General features: G+C 35.0%; 1 protein-coding gene across 1 annotated transcript in view; it reads right to left on the bottom strand.

The window, feature by feature from the left end:
* LOC132798527 (class E basic helix-loop-helix protein 22) overlaps positions 1-12,029 on the bottom strand; it is a 41,601-nt gene extending 29,572 nt beyond the window's left edge. Inside the window, exon 1 of the mRNA XM_060810408.1 lies at positions 11,419-12,029. The gene's annotated coding sequence lies outside the window, so the exon portion shown is untranslated. The remainder of the gene's footprint in view (positions 1-11,418) is intronic.
* Between the last annotated feature and the right edge of the window lie 1,064 nt (positions 12,030-13,093).

Raw genomic sequence — 13,093 nt, 5'->3', positions numbered from 1 at the left:
TAGCTGGCATTTTTAGTATGCCTCAATCCCCCAGTCGCCATTTCACTTGCGTTTCCCTCTTACCTCCTCACCTCCTCCTCACCCACACTTCAAATGGATTACGCACTTACTGTTTGGCTGTTTAGTACATTTATCCAAAGGCAAAAGTTCGACTACAATTTACAACATGTGTAATGGATATGTTCGAATCGTGAATTTACAACAGCGTTTATTTTTAGATTCAATTGTTTTTTAAAGCTGCGAAAACAACCTGCTCTTTAAGTGTCACTATGATGTTTATAAATAAATTAAGATGTACAACGTATTCTTTAAATAAGATAAATTGTTTAGCAAGAGGACAAAATCTAACTTTTAAAAATAGATAAAACATTTTTACGTAAAGATAAATTCTTTAGGAGGTGTGCAAAAATAAATTTCAATTTAAATATAAGTGAAACACTTTTGGGTTTACATTTAATGCCGAAGATCAAATTAATTTATATTAATGCAAATAATTTTATTAAAATATCCTCATATGCTCAAAATTTAGAAATTTTCTTGGGCATTTTAACATTCTTGTCATATTATTTTTAGATTTCGATTCCCATTAATATTTTTGCCATTGAAATTATTCAAAGGACATAAGTCACTCTTCATATTTCTGCTTCTAAAACAAAAGTTCTAAAAAGTAGTTCTTCGACTCTCGTTGAATTTCTCTTTATTTGAAACTTTGAGCTGCCTTTATTAGTAATCTTTTTTTTACATTGTTTGATTTTTTTCTCTATTATAATATTTTGTAAGTAATATAATGACAATGTACTTTTTAATAATTATGTAAAAAATGTTTTCTTAATAAACACTTGTTTATATTTTAATGCAGAAAATATTCTCATTCAAATTTATATTCTGTAGCAAGGATATCTTTAGAATTTCATCATCTTATTATTTTGTTTGTTTATTATTTGTTATTTAGTTTTCCGAGAAAATGTTTTTCAACATATTTTCAAAACAATTCAAATCATTTTACCGAAATAAATGTCTCTTAATATTTCATTTTATAGAATATTCCATCCACTGGCATTGAATTTCTCTTTATTTGAAATTTCCAGCTGATATAAAATCACAACAAAGTCAAACAATAGTGTTGACAACAAATAATTCATGATACGTATACATATTTTGGCACTTTTGGCAGAGCTCAAGAGCTGCGAAGCATATTTCTCATGAACAATTAATTAAGATGTGGGATAAATGTCACTTCAGCTTTTGCTTAAAGCACATTTAACCGCATCTGTGAAAAGTGGGCGGTAAAAACAATCTGCAGTTGAATAACGATTCTCATTAAATAATGTCAGATTTTGTCAGTCGTATAATTATGAAGCAGACATACGATGCACAAAGAACTTGCGATGAGTGCAATTTACAATGGCTGACAATGTGTAAGAGTGTGTGTGTGTGTCTCTGTCTGTGTGTTTGTACAAGATTTATATATTTTCAATTTCCGCTTTTATGAGTGCAATGCGAACATTTTCATGCATGAGCAAATCGAATGACCTCCTCGCCAGCCAGGATGCCAGTCGTATTTATAAACGGCAATAACTATATAGCTATATAGATACTTGTATGTGTGTGTGTGTGCATAGATATAGCCATATTTCAATGCAGACACACACATACTTACACATATGCTCGTTTGAAAATGTTTGAAAGGCTGCAAACGAAAACCGCATGCAATTGCAATTGAACTGCTTATGCAAATGCCAATCAAAATGTTTTTGCTATCCTCCACTATCCCACTATCTCCCCCCCCCCCACCATTAATTCTTCTCTCCCACTCAACCACACACGCGTTGGAGGCATAAATATGCAAAGGATGTGGCAACCACAGGCACTTGAGAGTTGCAAGTTGCGAGAGTGAAATTTGCATAAGAAAAAGGCAAACATTGTTGTGCAAATGTTGCTCGGTTACTACTTCTGCTTCTGCTTCTGCTGCAGCTTGTCTCTGCTTCTGTTGGATTTTACCCAAGTAATCTCCATTGAACAGTTATTAAGTTTTGCGTTTATTGCCACCAAAATCCAAGCTGGGTCACATCGCATACTCAAAGGAATGCCCCCAAGGCAAAATGCTCTGTACATTTTGTGTGCATATGCGAAATGAAACGCATACGCCCCGTTGCCCAAGAGAAAATGCTGAAGACGCAGGCGAAGGCTGAGGCAGAGGCAGAGGCAAAGTCGTAGCAACTGCCTTCATTTTCATGCAAACAAATTTGCATGCCAAAGCGGCAACAGCAACAACAACGCCCCAAGGCTCTCTCTCTCTCTCTCTCACTCTCCGTCTCTCTGCTCTCTGCTCTTGCAATGTAGCTCTCAAATTCAGGCTGGGCGCGTAGAAAAGCGCAAAAGAAAACGAAGCGAAAAATTTATACAAAAAGTGAACAAAACTATGTACATTGCTGAATTCTGCATATGTACACTTATTTTTCACATATATGTATGTACATATGTGTACCTAAAAGCTGTGCTTAGTCGCTGTGGCTGCTGCCAGATGTGAGTGCAACTAATGCTGTCAACCGTGCCACGCCCACACTCTTGTGCGCCCAACTGGCTCATGTGTCGCAGCTAAATCCCTGCACTTTGCCAAACATGTGCACATTATTTTTGCATTTCATATACCTCGTAAAGCACAGAAACAAATTCGAGTAGTTTGTGCTGCATAACATTTCGGAAAATTGTAATTTCAAAAATTGACTTTTATTTTGTTAAAACTTAGTTGCCAATATATATTTTCTAAGTATTAATTTAATATTCAAAAGTGTTTAAAAAGAGAAAGAACATTCCGACAACGTTTTTAAAAAAAAAAGTATTGTATTTGTATTTGAATATCATCGATATATATCTCGCAAGCCACAAACATATTTGAGAATTTTGTGCTACATAAAATGTCTGAAAATGCAATATGAAAATCACAAAAATAAAGTAAGAAATGGAATTTGTTTCTCTTCAAAATTAAATAAAAGTTAATTTTCTTTAAAATATTCTCTGCAGTTCGTGTTCTTAGTTGTCAATATATCTTGCCAAGTATTCAAAGTGTTCAAAGAGAAAAAGCCTAAACTAAAGTTTATTTTAAATATATTTTAAACATGTAGTATTTGAAGTTCAAAGTTCTAAAGCAGATAAACAGCATTCTGGCAATGTTAAAAAGATAACTCTTTAATTGAAATATCCTCGGAATAAAGTGAACTGATTAACCAATCCCTGAAATGAAACTAACAAACAAACAGCAATTCTATTTTATTAAAGAATTCAAAAATATTGTATAAATAATGCTTAAGAGTTTTGTATAAATTTAAAATTTTATCACTACTAGATGCTGCTATTAATCTAGCCACGAATTAAGAGTAGTTCTATTTAATTAAGCACATTTAAAAGAATGTTAAATTTCACTGAAAGTTGTGTTTTTATTTCTTAGTTGTTCAACATTCAACTACAGCAAAGCAAACTCTATCCTATATAGGGTATATTTGAGTCAACATCAAATTTTTCTCCATATTTGCATTTGCTTTTCATTTGTGTTGTGTTTTCCATGTTGTTTTTTGCTGAGATGCATTTTGTTAGCTAAAAGAGAATTCTGCCTGTTAGCCTTGTTAAAATATTTAGATATTAAATTCTGAGCGAACATTTTACCTTTTCGCTTCAGCTTTTTTGCGCAATTTTCACATAAACGTCAAATATAGTGCTTGTCTTGTGTCGCTCTCTCCATATTGCAATTTTCTACTTAGTAAGTTTTTTTTTCTTTTTATGTTGCCTTCAGCTTTTCCGACAATTTGCCTTTGTCAACTTAGTTGGTTGCCTGGCAACGACGCGTTTGTCGCGTCTTTACTTTACGAGGTGATGAAGGGCTGAGGCACATTTCCGCTTCCGCTGGCCTTGTGTTCATCCTCATCCTCAACCTCATCTTCATCCTCCAACTCATCTCTATCCTCGTTGTCAAGCTCGCCATTTTCTGGGCGTCCTCTCCTCGTCCTTCGACTCGCTGCTGTCGCTGCTGCTGCTGCACTAAGCCTCAGCTAATGCATATTTGTGCAAGAGCTTTGCATGTAGCTGACGTTAAATTAATTTCCACCAAAGAAATTATAATCTCCATCTTCCTCTTTCTCATTTTACAGCTTATTGGCATATTTTAGTTGGCATCCTACAAGTTATTTCAGCTATTTTTAATAATAAGCTTTGCGATTGCATCCGCCTCACATAAAAACCTCTTCAATATGCAATTTTACCTTTTAAGATAATCGCAATTCAAACAAAACTCTATGGTGATGCTTCAAAAAATAAATATTTTGTAGATTATATGTATATACTTTTTATATATACTTTTTTAATATAATATATCATTTGGTAAATATTCGTAGTTCTATGATTGATTTTATACCATACATTTTTATGGACTAAGTTACTTAAAAAGAAATGCTTTTTTCTCCATGTGCTGTAGTCCGCTGTTTAGTTTGCTTTGGTTAACTCATTCGAATTGAAATTATACTCGTTATATTACAAGAATCTTTCAGCAAGTTTTCAGAACAGTTCAGTATGTGAAATATATAAAATAAAACCCATCGCTCAATCTTTGCCTAACATTTTGTCGACAGCTTTACAAACCATCTTTCTAACTACCTTCTGGATTCAAAAATGTTTGTCAATTATAATCTTTGATTTATGAACATGTATTTGAAATTGGTATTTTTAAAACCATTTTAAATAAAAACTTATACCAATAAAAAATATACAAATACAAAAATATTTTATTAAAACTGAAATCGTCGCTTATTAAAACATTTGCTACTTACCAAGGAAAGATTTTCTAAATAGCCCATTTAATAATATGTCTTCTTTATATGATATGTTATAATCAGAGTTATATTTATATTTCATTATATTATATGTAATTTATATTGCACCAATTCTCCGCAATATTTTCACTTTAGCAATGTCTTCAATTATTTAATAGTTTCATTATATATTATTCTTTCTTTTATTCAACACTTTTATCGTCGTTTGTTTTCGCTTTGATTGTAGAGTTTCGTTCGCTCTTGGCATTCACCGCGTGCCTTATGGTCAGAATACATAGAGGCCTACAGTGGATACCAGGAGAAAAACGTACCAAACGACGTCACTGAATGAAACACTGAAAAACAGTTCTTAAAGTCCTCTCTGTCTCTTCAATGCGCAACTGGAACTTGTTTAACTTGTGTGAGATGCAAAACAGCTGATGTCCTTTGCTATCTTTTGCAATTAAACGCGCCTCAAGGAGGCGAGGTCCTTTCGAAGGCGAGGCAATGACCCAGCACGCAATAAAATAACTACCGAACCGAACCGCAAGACTTTAACATCGAACCGGTTTCACTTTTTCGAATAACAACATTTCGTTTTACGTTTTGCGTTATTTTGTTGACGATTTGAGTCGGCGATTGAGTCGACGAGAGCGAGGTCCTGTGTGTGATCCTTGCGAGTGCCGCGATCGAACTGCCCGAATTGCTGAATGCGCAACGATACAAAACTCTGATCCCGGCCAGAGCCTTAAGTAGTCCCACGATCCCACCTATTTAGGGGTTGATCCCAAGCACGGTAACAGGATCAAGCAGCGCTCTCCCTTTCCCTTTCCCTCTCCCTCTTCCACTTCCTCTTATGCTGCTGCCTTCCCGCTCGCCCTCGCCTGAAATCCGGTTTTGCAGTAGCCTTTGAATTATCCTGGCAGGCAGCTGCCTGCTTGCCTGCTTGATTCATTCAGAACGTGCATTGGCTTAGGACATACGCATCGAGCGCCCGCTGCTCCTTGTTATTGTTATCCTTGCCGATTTTATGATTATGTGCAACTGTGTGTGTGCGTGTGCGTATGTGTGTGTGTCCCTTTTGGCTTTGTTGTTGCTGGCGTCAGCGGCGTTGCAAATGCATTTTTATATCCTGTTTATGCGCGCGCGTTTTTATCAATGGAACTTTGATTTCTCCCTCCCTCTCGCTCTCCCTCTCCCTCTTTCACTCTTTTGCTGGCTTTCTCCCTCGTCAAGTCAACAAAAACATCATGGAAAAGGTGAATGTCATCTGCGACTTTAAGATCTTGATGGTTTCGTCAACTTCGCCACTGTCATTATACTGCGTTTTTATTGAAATTGTTTCTATTTTCTTTTGTTATGCAAATTTGGAAGTTGACTCAATATAAATGTTATGCCAGAAAGGGGTTTGGTTGAAATGTATATAAAGTATTTGATTGTAGAAGAGATATAATAATTTAAAGACTTTAAGCAAAAATTATATGAATATCTAAATACACATGAAGGAAAACTGAATAAAGAATTTCTTGCATTTTACAAAAGTAAAAAGTCTGAAAAGTAATAGTCCCAAAACATATTTTAAAAAAATTAATTTAAAGTAAACTTACTCAATAATCAATAAATTTAATGTAATTAATAAAATACTCAAAATTCATTTTTCTTTTTTAAGTCTAAATTTACTGCATTGAATTTACTACATTGAATAATCAAATTTATATGTTTGTTTTATTCTAGATGTTGCGAACAAAAATATATTCCTGATTTCTTCACTGTGGCTGTGAATATTTTTCTTCTATTTAGGTAAGTACAGAATTTGCTTTACTTTATATTGTATATCGTACGTCTAATATATAAATACATATTTTATTTTGTATATTATTGCATTAGAAAGAATATGAAATAACCAAAAGGCAGATTTCCTTGAATATGGCTTGTATTAAACATATTCGCTTTCTATTTATGTGCAGAACTTACTACCATATAATTAACAATGAAGATCTCACGCTTAATTTCTGAATACTATTTTTTTTTTGTTTTTATATTTATATATGTATGTATAATATATTAGAAAAAATTTGATATATTTAGTGAAAAGAACACTTTACTCTATTCTTTGTTATCAGCATAGAAATATTAGATAGTAGGAATATTTTTATTAATAAGAATGCTGAGCTTCTATATCTATTCAAATATTCTATATATATTCAACTCAAATTTCAACTACTTGTTTCTCTAAATGAAACACTATTCAATATTAAAAATAATAGCAACAATATCAGCAAATAGAAATAGCTTCTTCTTTGTTATTTGATCGCAATGCCATATATTTGTAGCTCTTATATTTAAGAGACATTCTTATGTTGAAATTCTTCAATTGTGCTCTGCTCAAATAGCGGATTGAAAAGCGACAACTGCTATTTGCCGATCAATTGCGAGGCACAATCACAAAATCAGGGCGCATCTGGAAAAACTGCAGACGGAAAAGTCAGCTGTGGCAATGGTTTTTCTTTGGTCTCGACATTTTTTTTTTGGGGGGAGGTTGCATGACAATGGGATAAATGTGCATTGTTGTCGGCAGCAGCAGCAGCAGCAGCTGATCGGCGAGCCAACAACTGTCAATTGAATAGAGAGACAGAGAGACGCCTATCTGTGTGGTGAAAAACTCGTAAGCCGTTGGCCCGTGACACACATTTGGCTGAAATACTGACTCGATTCCCTCTCTCTCTCTCTCAGTCTTTGCTATAGCGAATTGGCGCCCAAAAAATGGAAAAAAAGAAAACTGAATGGCAACAATGATGGCAGCGCTAACAAAAGCCAAACGATTTCTGAGGGGCGTTCATAAAAATTGCATCACTTCAGCAGCTGTCAACTGAACTCTGAATGTTCTGTTCAGTTCTGTTTGGCTCATGCCAAACAGCTGAGGCTGCAACTGCGATTCTCTTTGCTCACTATTGATTTTAATGCGACACATTGTAGCTACTATTTAAATTTCTCATGCCCGCCCGTCGACTTTTTATCGATTGTCAGCGGATGCTTGAATGCTTTCAAAGTTGCTTCGAGCGGAAGAGGGGAGGATAAAAATAATGTGAAAGCTAAAAGTATCTCGAGTCAGCAAATGACGCGTCACATCACATAAACCTACACAACCACATTGAAGCCAAGTGTGCATAAGAAATATGCAAATAACTGAAGGGCAACACTGAGAGAAATTGATAATGAAATTGAAAATTCTCCTTATATAATTCCCTGAAATCACTTAGTTTAATAAGAAGTTAGCTACAACTTCTATTTAGATATTTTATATCAAATTTTCTCTTCTAATTTAATACAGAGAAGAAATTTTACAATTTAAATAGCATATAAAAAGTTACCAAAATTAAATAGAAATTATTATCAGATTGGTTTAGGATCGTTTGTTAAAAATATTTCATAGCAAAACATTCCATAAAAAGGGTCACTTATAAATCTTGAACTTAATTTGTTGTTGGAAATATAAATCGTGCTGAGACTTCTCTTATTGTTAAATAATAAGAAGATCTTCACAAGCAAAAGTATCTTAGCTTAATAACAACTTTTTGAAGAAAATGTGTGTAATTTACTGTTTGGTTTAGCAGAAGAGTGTTTATGATGTTATACTATTAGATGAGCATGGATAAATTTGACAAAAATTGCTTAAAAGAAAGGTAATGTCCAACAAATATTTTCTGAGATATATTTTGAAGGCTTTCCTAAAGATATTGCCTATTGCTAAATTCTTTTCATCTAAAACATTAAGAAGCAATAATTTCATAAGAATATTTTAGTTGCTCTGACTCATTTCATTGCAATATTGGAATCGTTATTTCATTAAAATAATAATAACAATTATCAAATATTTTATGATGCATGTAAAATAAAACTTATTAAGTTTCTTTACCTTTGCTCTATATGATTTAAACTGTTAAGTTGTTTTTCTGTCAGTGTACTCCAAGTTTATTTAGTTTTGCTTTTCTGCTGGCTGCTGTTGTGCTGTAGAAATGTTTATGCCTGCTCTCTTGTGGCTTTTATGTAGACACACAAATACACAGGCAGATGCAAACAGCATACGAGACACACACACACACACACATACACATACACACAGCCACAACCACAGAACAGACATGCAAATGGTGTCCTGTGTCTAGCTTCCACTGTACTCGTATATCCCATGGCGAAGCTGTCTCAATGGTTGGCAATTAGCTGTTGTTGTTGCTGTTGCTGCTGTTGTTGTTGTTCTCATCGCTGTCGCATTGCTGTCATATGAGCACTTAAACATGATTTTAATGTCAATGGCTTCCACACTCTTTTCTCTCTCTCTCTTTCTCTCTCTCTCTTCACAAAAACCGCCTCAGACAAAGACAACGACAACGAAGCAAGGAAAAAAATAAAAGACAAGAATGTTTGTTTACTCGCAAAGAAGATGAAAGTGTTAGAGGTCGTAGCACCTTGTTTTTATATAGATTTTACTTTTCAGCTTGATGAGCTTTACAAACTTGGTTGTAAGTGTGTTGTGTTGGCTGCTGTTTAATTTGCTGTAAAGGACACTGAACAGCCGCAGGATGCACGTTAGCTGTTCGTTGGCAGCCAGTGCAATTAAAGTGGAAATTAGTCGGCGAATTAGTGAAGCAAGAAGCTGCAGCACTTAAAGCTGAATTTCATGATCGATTTTGTATATAAATAGTCGTTGTCTTTCTTTGAGGATTTCAATACTACTGCTAAAAACTATGATGCATTACTTAATCAACTCTTTGGCAACTTTTAATGCCCAAAAGTTGAGCTCACCGAAAAAGTTAGCCGAACAACTTTTTGACAGCCTTCAACTTTAAGCTCAAAGCCTCAATTCTTTTTCGACAGCATAAAAGGAAAATGACTTTCCGGTGCACAAGAACAAAAAAACAAAAAAAGCAGCAAAACTTTTGCTGCAGCGCAAATGAAGTCGCTGTTCAAAAGTTGCAAGCAAACAAATTTTTAACGCCAGCGAAGCGTAAGAGATAAATAAGACTCGAGTGAAGTACGGAAAAGAGTAAAGAAAAGCGATGAAAGAACAAACAAGTTTGCTATGATTTTTATGCAAAGCACGTTCGCGAGTGAAACGAAAATGTTGCACGTCGCACCTGCAACGAGAGTCACATAAAAATGTCATTTCCTTCCGCGAACACACACCTCACTCAAAAGGAGAAAGAGAAACGAGGAGGAGAACGGGCAACAAACCTGCCATTAATGGCCACCGATGTACACATATTTGTGCAAAAAGGAGATAGGTAAAAAAAAAGATAAAGCTTTTGCTAGTACGACAAATCATCAACTGCGAATACATCCTCATCATCATCAGCAGCAGAAGCAGCAACAGAGGAGAATGGACAACAACAAAAACGTATTTTTGGGTGCGGTCCTTGACATCGCGTACGACGCATGACATTCGCCTCCCTACGAATGTGTCTCTGTGTATGTGTGTGTGTGTGTGTGCGCGCTTCCTTTGCCTCTGTGCTTCAGAGATTCACAGGGTTGCCTGCTGCGAATACTCGTTTCGAATTCACGATGAACTCGATTTTACGACAGCACCCGCAGCCATCAACACAGCCACGATGCCGATGCTGTCCAGAGAGATGCTCACTGTTAAGTGTATGTGTGTGTGTGTGTGTGTGTGTGTATCGCACTCCCCCACACACACTCACATCTTCCAAGAGACTTGTGTGTGAAATTTGGCAACTCACGAAAGCCCCCTCAAGGCAGCTCCCTAACTTATTTATTTAGTGGAAAATTATTCGCAGTCTGTTTTCCGTCCAGCATTCTATGGGAATTTTCAATACTGACACTTGAGTTCATAAGCATTTCATACGATAGCATGAAAACTCAACTTAACCGTTATATATTACAGCTTATAAAATATTATAGTTTGTATACACATTTTGAAAAAACAATGTCAATAATATAGATTCTTACATTTAATTTGATATTATATTTTAGATTCTCATTTCTTAGATTCAAGGTGTGTGTGTTTTAGAATTTTTAAATACAAATTTATAAAAATCATTAAGTTAGTCTCTATCAAATATACTTTTAGTAAAATATATTTTATTTTGCAATGAAAATACAATTTTTGAAACTTATAATTCATAGAAATCATTAACATACTTCCAATAAAATATATTTTAATATTAAGATATTTTTTCTTAGCTTTCAATTCAGTAGAAATTTTGTGGTACACATATTTAAAACAGATCGAATAAGTTTACCCATATGGCATATCACAGTTCGAAAAAAAACATTTAAAATTTATAAAAATTAAGAAGAAACTTCCTAATGATCTTTTAACCAAAAAATGTGTGTATTATGTTGAATTTTTTCTTTTAAATTATATTTTATAGGAAATATTAGATAGTATACTCACTCACTATTGCCTTGTCATTTATGATCATCTTGAGTGATGTTTGCAGAACGACAACAATAAGAAGTGTGTAGTAAGTAGTAGAGGAGTAGAACGACAGCAATATCAACATCAACAACAACAACATCGACAACAACAACAATGACAACACCAAATGAATTTAACAGACATATAGACGTATATTCCATTACAACATCAAGTACATACCCATTGGCGATATACCGCGCACTTTCAACGTTTTTAAGTTAGTTTCTCTCTTTTCTTTTGATTTGCAAAATAATTATATGTTACATGGCATTTGTTGTCAGCACTTTTTACTTGAATTATAGTAATATTTTATAGATTTGATGTATTTTTTTTTTTTTTTTTTTTGTATTTGCACAGAGTTTTCACTTTTGATCGATTTCATTTTTTCTCTCTCTTTTTTTTGCTCCAGCTGTTGTGTGTTTAATTTGTCAAGTGTATGTGTGCGTGTGTGTGTGTGTTGATGATCAGCCTTGAAGCTAAAATATATAATTAATTATTTTACTGTCAGTATTGTTAGTATTGGTGTCTAACTGTCTGGTCCAGTGTCGAGTGTCGCGCGTTCTGATTTTGCTTTCCTTTATTTCGTTCATTTTCTTTTTATTTTAGCCATTTGTCATGTATAAGTGTCTCCCCCCTTCTCGCTAGTCTCTGTGTGTGCGTGTGTAGGTGTCTCAGTGTATTTGTGTGCAGCAGGAGGAACTCTGGAGGCCGTGGCAAAACGCTGATCGCTGAGCGTTTCGTTCTGTGTGTTTGAATTACGTGTGTAAAGCGCAGCACCAAGCGCACTAGTTGACGCCTAAACGTCTACTACGAATTGCGTTTGTTGTAGCGAACCCCAATTTCGAAAAATTCCAAATGGCGGCACACGCACACTACCGCAAAAGCAGCGACTGCGACATCGGCAGCATCGCTAACAGCAGCCGCAGCAGCAGCAGCAGCATCTGCTGCTCACTCAAACTTGCGCAGCAGTAGCTCGCTCTCTGCTTGTGATTTATGTACAAAATGGCAAAAGCAACAACAAAATAATACAAAATACACTCACACACTGATGCATGTACATTAGTACAGCATCCGACACACACACACACACACACACACACACAGAGAGACACATGACTCATGCATGAACTGCGCTGCTCGCAGCGGCGACTTAATCCCAACAGTGTCCTGTTTTTGGGGGTGGCATTGGGCAAGCTCCCAGGCCGAGTGTTTCGTTTATTACATAGTTGCTTCTCTTCTCTATATATATATACTGCCAACAAATATATATACAATTCAATATATACATATATATATATGTATATGTATATACATTTAGCTAGGTGAAGGCAGGCAGACTGTTGCTGCCGGCTTTCGATTTTGAGTGCTTTTTTGCAGCAGCCTCCCAGCAAAAGCTTTTTGAGTGAGTTTCGCTTTTTGGTGTCTGTTTTTCCTTTATTTTGTTGTTGCTCGCTCTTAATTTTATGTTTAATGTTTGCAATTTGGACTTGAGAGCAGCGCTTTAATTTAAGCACGTCCATTAATTTAACTGCACTGCTGTATAATAAATTTTATGGCATTCGAAATAATTAGAAATACTTAAATATGAGTCTCAATTTATAACATACTTTTTCGCTGCTCAAATTTGTTATTATTGCTGCTTTATAATTCGCAATATTGCGCTTAATTTTAAACTTGATTTTCATTTCAAATGTCTTTCCACTTCATTCCCTTCCCAAAACATTACTTGCTAAACTTTTGCTCAAAAGCTCTGCTCAAAAAAAGCGACGCTTTTTGCTGTTGCCGCTGAGAGCAAGTTTCTCTGCTCTGCCAAGGTGAGAGTAAGAGATAACCACAACAACAACAAGAAAAACGA

The sequence above is a fragment of the Drosophila nasuta genome, chromosome 2L, assembly GCF_023558535.2.
Source record: "Drosophila nasuta strain 15112-1781.00 chromosome 2L, ASM2355853v1, whole genome shotgun sequence".
NCBI classification, from domain to species: Eukaryota; Metazoa; Arthropoda; class Insecta; order Diptera; family Drosophilidae; genus Drosophila; species Drosophila nasuta.
Note: the sequence above shows the minus strand (reverse complement) of the source record. Positions and strands in the feature narration are given on the sequence as shown.